The following is a 5,428-nucleotide window of genomic DNA, read 5'->3' as shown; positions in this document are numbered from 1 at the left end:
CAACCACCTCACTATCAATAGAATTACGGATCTGTATATACAAGCGAGCATCCTCTCTCATCCAAGACAATTTAGAGTCATCCGTAGGTGGATCATCAGTCAGATGGCCATCCATAGAAATATTGAGCAGATATAATTCAATAGTATTGTTCCAATCAAGAAAATTAATTCCAGTTAACTTATGTTCCGTGATTTTTGAAACCAGCGGAACTATATCAGAAACAACTCCAGGCTTTTTGTCAGACATAATTGCTAAGAAAATTCAACAAGATAACAGATTACCCACAAGAAAAACCTGTTGTAGCCAAGTCCCACACCTAGATCGATGTTGACCCACAAACAGGTATGCAAATAGCGTCGAGAGACAGAGGAGAGGTGCTGGGTTCTGACCAATCGGTACTACGTACCTCCCTGAGTTGGCGGTGTCTATAAAGGAACCTCTAAAGCCTGTACCTTGAATATGGCAGCAACTTCCCTCACACCCAACAACCCAGAAAAAAAAAATTTATGAACAAACCTTGCTCTGGTACCTTGAAAGCTCGTCTTGTTGCTAAAGGATATGCTCAAATTTATGGGGTGGATTATCATGATACTTTTTCTCCTGTTGCTAAACTTGCTTCGGTCAGGTTGTTTATCTCCTTTGCTGCAGCTTATGACTGGCCTCTGCATCAGTTAGACATCAAGAATGCCTTTCTTCATGGTGATCTTCAGGAGGAGGTATATATGGAGCAACCACCTGGTTTTGTTGCTCAAGGGGGGTATGGGAAAGGGAAAGTCTGTCGTCTGCAAAAATCTCTATATGGCTTGAAACAGAGTCCTCGGGCTTGGTTTGGAAAATTTAGCCAAGCTATTGAGAAATTTGGGATGCAGAAAAGCAAGTCAGATCATTCTATTTTCTATAGACACTCTAATGGAGGTATTATTCTGTTAGTTGTATATGTGGATGATATTGTAATCACAGGTAGCGACTCTAGCGGAATTTCGTCTCTAAAGTCCTTTCTTCATACTCAGTTCTATACCAAAGACTTGGGGATGTTAAAGTATTTCTTGGGAGTTGAAGTTAGCAGGAGTAAGAAGGGAATCTTTCTATCACAGAGAAAGTATGTACTTGATTTACTGTCGGAGTCGGGAAAGTTGGGTGCTAAACCATGTAGTACCCCAATGGTTCCTAATTTACAATTAACCAAAGAAGGTGAATTGTGTGCAGATCCTGAGAGGTACAGAAGACTAATCGGAAAGTTGAATTATCTTACTGTGACACGTCCTGATATTGCTTATTCAGTGAGTGTGTTAAGCCAATATATGTCCTCACCAACTGTTGACCATTGGAAAGCAGTCGAACAAGTTTTGCACTATTTAAAATGTGCTCCTGGACGTGGAATCCTATATGGCAATCATGGTCATACTAGGATTGAATGTTTTTCAGATTCAGATTGTGCAGGGTGTAAGGAAGATAGGAGATCTACTTCAGGATATTGTGTTTTTGTTGGGGGAAATTTGGTCTCATGGAAGAGTAAGAAACAGAATGTCGTCTCACGATCCAGTGCGGAAGCTGAATATAGAGCTATGGCCAAGTCTGTGTGTGAAGTCATATGGGTATATCAGCTCCTTAGTGAAGTAGGAATTAAGGTCTCAGTACCTGCCAAGCTATGGTGTGATAATCAAGCTGCACTTCACATTGCTTCCAATCCAGTCTTTCATGAACGAACGAAACACATTGAGATTGATTGTCATTTTGTTCGTGAAAAGATCCAACAAGGTTTGATCACTACAGGTTATGTGAAGACTGGAGAACAATTAGGTGATATATTCACAAAAGCTCTTAACGGGGTCCGGATTGATTATCTATGTAACAAGCTGGGCATGATTAATATCTATGCTCCAGCTTGAGGGGGAGTGTTACGGATTATATGCAGGCTGATTTGTAGGGATTAGATAGCTGTCACAGATTGATATAGGCTGATTTGTAGGGATTAGATAGCTAACAAATGTAGGCTAGTTTGTAGCCTAAATTATAGGAATTAGAGGACTGATTTATTGTAATAGGATATCTTCCTATTATAAGATGTCTATACCTGTATATATACCCTTACGATTGATGAATAAAAATATGGGGAATTTATTCTCTTCCTCTGAAATTCACACATCATAATTTCAATTGTTTAACTGATTGAGGCTATATCCTGTCACGATTCTGCTATGCATTTAGTAAAGCAAATACAAGAACAATGGGAAATGAGGCTCTAAAGACTCTAAAGTGTAACGCAAATACACATTTTCTTTTGTTTATGTCAGAAAGCAGAGTCAACTTCCTTACATCATATATTAGGTAGTGAAGCGTATGTGTGCGTTCAACAATTGTTACGTTTGCCAGGAGAGTCCATGCAGACATGGATTCGACATGTTACGTGAGATGTTATACTCCATCAGTACTTGTTTATGTTAAATCAGTCAGGATAAAATTATTTCTCAAAAGAGATAACAACTTTTGGAGGTTCCTAATGCTTTAATCTGAACTTGCTAATTGTGATTACCATTGTAATAGTTTGTGAAGCTTTTTGTAATTATCTGCTGAAATGTTCTTTATGTTCTTTTTTCATGCAATGTTAAATACTTCTCATAACACTATTGTTCCAGTTTCTGAAGCCCTCTTCACTGCTGCTGCAGATTCATATGATCCCCAGAATCAGCTCAGCACAACCACGTATGTAAATATATTCTTTTATATTCCTATTCCTTCAGTATAATTCTTTTTTTAGTATTCTTATTTTTATTTTTCTCCTACTCCTTCAGTATGATTTTGTCAGAGTAACACAGACTTTGTTTCTCCGCTCATAAGAAATTGCTCAGAAATCCATTTCTTTCTTACTTCCTCCTTTTTTTAAAAAAAAAAAATTTAGTTCAAATAGGCTTTATAAATTGGATGTGAGCCAAGAAATTACTCCTACTTCTGCTATTGCTGTGATGCACATTGGATTTTCTTTTCGTTTTTTTTTTTGGCTTCTATTAGGTAATGGAAAACGGAGGAAAATCCCACTGAGTGACTGTTGCACAAAAGTTACCAATTCACATACCTGCAGAAACACACAAAGCTGAAACTCAATTTGGTGAGTTTTAGGATCCGTTAATTGCAAAGTTTTAGAATCCATTAATTTCCCTAATTTTCCTTTCTTTCTGCAGTTATCTTGTAGTTCTGATAACATTCAGCATAATTAAACAGCTCCTGCAACTTCAATCTGAGAGAACATGATGCTTGTCTCACATTTTGTTGAGGTCGCACCGCACTCAAATATTGTGGTTTTGCATGCAATTGCCAATATCAAGTAGGTAGGTCAAGGTGCTTGTGTATATAAATCTAGCTTGGAACAGATGTGGTCATGTTCAATTACCTTGCTAAACTGTTTTAAGGGAGTTCTCCTGCTTCTAGTTTTTATGTTCTAGAATCACCAATATGTGGTGACTGCAAAGATTTTTGCTCTTCTGATTGAGTTTTTCCCTTTTCTTCACCATCTTGGTAGATGAGTTTGTTCTGCTTATCTCTGCTTCTTGGCAGAGTTTGTTCTGCGATGTTCTTCTAGATTGTTCAAAACTTTGCAACTCTTTCTGCTTTAGACTTGGCCCTCCGCCATCTTGTTTTGACTTTTTGATGTCCATATATAAGCCAAATTGGAAAAAATTTCAGATGTTGGCATTAGAAAGTTTCCTTCATTTCTTGAAGACGAACAATTTAATGTGCTTCCAATAACTACTCTTGCTGTGTATGTTTGAGAGAATCTTTCATAACATTTTTCTTTGAAATATTTCATGATTCTAGATTATCCATCTAGTTGATTCACTGAAAAGCTGCTGAAAGGTTTTGGATGTCGAGGAAATGAGCAAATTAAAAAAGAAAAGGAAAAAAAAACTTGATGAATGGATTATTACCACATTATTTCAGATCTGACTTCCCTTTGGTTGTTGAAGTTGCATCTTGAGCAGGTGTCTTTGAATCAATCTTAAGGATCAAAATTAGTCTCATATAAAATCAAGATTTTCTTGGGTGTACAGTTTGTCGGTCTGTGTGAAACTGTAAGACAGAGAGAGAGATGATGATGGCTGCCATTTTCTTTTTGATGCCTGATCTTACATCAGAAGCTTGAGTTTCACATCTCAAGAAAAAGAAAAGTTCCAAATAACTTCTGCACTGTTATTTAAGCAGCCATAGTGAATTATCTTGGAAACAGTTTGATACTTGTAGACTAGCTCATATAATACTTCAAATGTATCCAGGTCCAATGTGGAAGAGAAGAAGTTCCTGACTTTTGGTTTGCAGATCAGATGCCAGCTAGTGGTAAATATGAGCAAGCAAGAAGCAGGAATGACAGATTTCACGTATGAATGTCTGATTCTATTTTTTCCTTTTCTAGGTTCTTAATTTAAAGTATGTAAAGGTGCAGAATACTATACAAAAGATTGAAGGAAAACCAAAAGAAATTAACAAACAATTGGAGCATGCATTGATGAGGTGATCATCTTCTTGGATGGCTGGCCTGCACCAAGTGCTCCAGTGGGACAAGATTCTTGGCTGAAACTTCTGATCTCTGAAGTTATCTCGCTCATCGGAGGCATAGCATGAGCTGTTTAACTTACATTCTCTTTCTTTTTCTTTTTTTTTTTAATATCTGGTTCTTGACAGAGAAGCCCTGGATCCCATACATTCTCTTTCTTTTTCTTTTTTTTTTTTAATATCTGGTTCTTGACAGAGAAGCCCTGGATCCCATTGTTCTAGCTCCCCAGCATGCTTCGTTTAGAATTATATGAGGAAGACACCAAAGAGCAATAGAATTGGATTCTATTCCAAAGTTTGTTGTTTGGTTCTTTCATTTCTCAGTCATCTTCTGAAGAAAACCTTATCACCTTTGTCTATGCATTTGTTCTCAAAATTTCAGCAGTCAAGAGTCTTAATTTTGTCTTTGAATCAGCAATTGAGTGCTGGTGCAACAAAAACTGGATACACTTTAAGAAACTAGTTGTTAACAGCACAAACATTTTGTTCTGCATAAAACTGACTATGGTAATCGAGTAAAAAATAAATAAATTGCATTAATTTTCTTCATAAAAGTCATGCACAAAATCGATTAATATTTTGATTTCTCTATAATACTTGAAGGGCCCACACAGATAATCGCACATAAATCCACAAGAACAATCAAGAAAAAAATGATATAGAGGCAAAGAGAAAATTTCGCTGTTGATCGATTTATGGTGGCTGCAGTTTCATACAATGTACAAAACGGAAAAGTCCAAGGCAACTATGGATATGGGGCACAAACGGTCATCAGAGGAACCGTTCAGGAGCGGTCCTCTTACATTACGAAACAAGAGGTCCAGCAACAGCCACGTCGCCAAGGAATAAGCAAAGCCAAAACGACCTCGTTTCAGTTAGTTA

At 37.2% G+C, this 5,428-nt stretch overlaps 1 long non-coding RNA gene across 1 annotated transcript; it reads left to right on the top strand.

Annotated features, from left to right (window-relative positions):
* Positions 1–2,645: 2,645 nt before the first annotated feature.
* Positions 2,646–4,814, top strand: LOC140011494 (uncharacterized). Its single transcript, XR_011818677.1, has 4 exons — positions 2,646–2,704; positions 3,011–3,107; positions 3,181–3,327; positions 4,270–4,814. It is a non-coding gene; the product is annotated as an uncharacterized lncRNA (long non-coding RNA).
* The last annotated feature ends 614 nt before the right edge of the window (positions 4,815–5,428 follow it).

Source organism: Coffea arabica, chromosome 7e (genome assembly GCF_036785885.1).
Source record: "Coffea arabica cultivar ET-39 chromosome 7e, Coffea Arabica ET-39 HiFi, whole genome shotgun sequence".
NCBI lineage: Eukaryota > Viridiplantae > Streptophyta > Magnoliopsida > Gentianales > Rubiaceae > Coffea > Coffea arabica.
The sequence above is the reverse complement of the archived record's forward strand: the minus strand, read 5'-3'. Positions and strand labels throughout refer to the sequence as shown.